This window comes from Myotis brandtii, unplaced genomic scaffold, assembly GCF_000412655.1.
Source record: "Myotis brandtii unplaced genomic scaffold, ASM41265v1 scaffold156, whole genome shotgun sequence".
Lineage (NCBI taxonomy): Eukaryota > Metazoa > Chordata > Mammalia > Chiroptera > Vespertilionidae > Myotis > Myotis brandtii.
Window position 1 is genome coordinate 144,024 of NW_005355666.1, and position 3,405 is coordinate 147,428.

A 3,405-nucleotide genomic window follows, 5' to 3' on the forward strand; every position below is an offset into this window, starting at 1 on the left:
ATTAAGACATCTATGACAACAATAAAAATAAAGTAAAAACAATAAAGCTGGCAGCCCTAGCCGGTTTGGCTCAGTGGCTAGAGCGATGGCCTATGGACCAAAGGGCACGTACTTGGTTGCAGGCTCTGCCCCGGCCCAGGCCCTGGTTGAGGCTCGTGCAAGAAGCAACCAATCAATGTGTTTCTCTTACATTGAAGTTTCTCTCTGTCTTTCCCTCTCTCTTCCACTTTCCCTAAAAATCATGGAAAAATATACTCAGGTGAGGATTAAAAAATAAATAGAAAAATAAAGCTGGCAAATAAAAAAAAACATATAAAATCAAAAAATTTTATACAGCTCCCCCCATATCCATGGAGAATGCTTCCAAGACCCTCTAGTAAAGTGGTTCTCAACCTGTGGGTTGCGACCCTTTAATACAGTTCCTCATGTTGTGGTGACCCCCAACCATAAAATTATTTTCGTTGCTACTTCATAACTGTAATTTTGCTACTGTTATGAATCGTAATGTAAATATCTGATATGCAGGATGTATTTTCATTGTTACAAATTGAACATAATTAAAGCATAGTGATTAATCACAAAAACAATATGTAATAACATGTGTTTTCCAATGGTCTTAGGCGACCCCTGTGAAAGGGTTGACCCCCAAAGGGGTCGCGACCCACAGGTTGAGAACCGCTGCTCTAATGGATGCCTAAAACCACAGATAATACCAGGCCCTAAATATCCTATGTTTTTCCTACACATATATACCCATGATAAAGTTTAATTTCTAAATTAGGCACAGTAAGAGATTAACAACAATCCTATATAATAAAAGCCTAATATGCTAACGGTCCAACCATCTGTTCGACCATCCGACCAGTCACTATGATGCGCACTGACCACCAGGGGGCAGACGCTCTGATCGGTAAGTTAGCTTGCTGCTGGGGACTGGGCCAGAAGGGCCAGACATGCCCTGGAGCCCTCCCTCGGTCCCTCCCTGGCCTGGATCATGCACCGTGGGGTCCCTCGGCCTAGCCTGCGCCCTCTCACAATCTGGGACCCCTCGGGGGATATCAAAGAGCCAGTTTCGGCCCAATCCCTGCATTCCAGGCCGAGGGACCCCCACCGGTGCACGGATGTGCACTGGGCCTCTAGTAACTAATAATAAAATAAAACAATTATAATAATATACTGTAATAAAAGTTATGTGAATGTGACTTCAGTTTCTGTCTCTCTCTCAAAATTTCTTACTGCACTGTACTCACCTTTCCCCTTAACGCAGGCACTTTATGGCCTCTACTTGGCACATCTGAATTGCCAGCATCTCTACTCTTACACTTTGGGGCCATTCTTTAGTGAAATGGGAAGTAGCTGGGTTTGTCTGCAAATAGGCTTGTGACATCCTACTACAGATCTGACTAAAGTCCATAGTAGAGCTACAGTCTGACATTGTCCCAGCCATAGCCCAAGATCATCAACTGCTTAGATTTCATGGGACAGCCTTTCCAGGGGAAGAAAGTGGAGTCTTTTTCACAGAAATGCAGAAGCAACAACTCAGAATAAACCTAATGATTTATGAATGACGTAAGGCACTATACCCTATCCTGTGAGTTCCCAGCAGGGCCTAGATCAGTGGTTCTCAACCTGTGGGTCGCGACCCCTTTGGCGGTCAAACGACCCTTTCACAGGGGTCGCCTAAGACCATCCTGCATATCAGATATTTACATTATGATTCATAACAGTAGCAACATTACAGTTATGAAGTAGCAATGAAAATAATTTTATGGTTGGGTCACAACATGAGGAACTGTATTTAAAGGGCCAGAAGGTTGAGAACCACTGGCTTAGATGGATAGCACTTCCCACTGCTCCTTGAGGCAAGTGGCTGCTCAATAGCAACTGATAGAGCTGGTCATGCCATGGGAAACCATCTACCATCCCCCTGACTGTGGCAGGCCTGGCTTCCTGTCCAGTCTGCAGGTGACCATGTCTGCTCCTAGAAGTCTGTTTGCTTGACTGGCCTCATCTTTGTTTTCCTTCTTCATCATCTCTTCCTGTGGATTGTCAGCTCAGGGTGACTTGTGCTTCATTCTCATCCCGTTGTGCTGAAAGCCTGAGCTTCAAGCCAGTTATCCACAGCTCAGACTGACAGGCCTATACCCTTACTGAACCCACCCCTGTCATCATTGCCTTTGTTGCCCCACTTATCAAAGGCCACCAAGTGCTCTTCTTCAGAATATTCTCCCAGCATCCTCTTCCCCCATCACCTCTTTCTTTCTTGGGGCTCACATTAGCCCAGAAAAGTGTTATAGTAGCTTCCAGATGGTTATCAACATAACAGTTGATAATAAATAAGAGCTAACAGTAAGTACTCACCAGGAACCAGTTATTATAATTAGCCCTTTCTATATATTATTTTCTCATCTCGTTCTCACAAACATCCTATAAGTAGGTACTATTTTTAGCTTTTTATTTTATTTTTAAAATATATTTTTATTGATTTCAGAGAGGAAGGGAGAGGGAGAGAGAGAGAAACATCAATGATGAGAGAGAATCACTGATGGCTGCCTCCTGCACACCCCACACTGGGGATCAAGCCCCGCAGCCCAGGCATGTGCCCTGAGTGGGAATCAAACCATGACCTCCTGGTTCATAGGTCGACGCTCAACCACTGAGTCACACAGGTGGGGCTAGCTTCTTTTTATAATGAGAAACTAAACCTCAGAGAAGTGAAGTTGTCTAAGGGCACACAACTAGGCCTGGGAATCAAACTCCAAACCAAGTTTCTCAAAACCCTGGGCGCTCACTGCCATGTTTTCAAAAAATTTCATATTCTCTGTAAGAATGATTAAATTTGGTGTTCTTTTGGATTATATTCTCAAGAGTATAAGCATCTTCTGGATCATCAAAATCAGTTCTCAGTACTGGTTGCACATTAGAATCACCTAGAAAGCTTTTACGAAATACTAAGGTGCCTAAAACCGCAGACAATACTAAGGTCCCACACTAGAGACTCCTAATTTAATCACATTTTAATGGGTATTCCAAAGTGAGGCCAGGGTTGTGAGCCTCTGATATAATAATCATAGATAATCATCTTGTAACCGAATCCTAGTCATAATTATGGGTACAACCATGCTGTTTGCCTTAGCACCACGTCATTCATAGTGAGCTCTTGCCAAGCAAAGACAAACTGAAGTTTGATTTCAGAGAAATCACATTGTATGAAGGAGAACTGTCTGGAAAGTTCTTAAAGAAAAATGGGAGAAACCAAGATGGCGGCATAGGTTAACGCCGGAGTTTGCTGCCGCAAACAACCACTTCAAAAATACAACTAAAAGGATTCCGAGCAAGATGGCGGCATAGGTAAACACCGGAGACTGCTGCCGCAAACAACCACTTCAAAAATACAACTAAAAG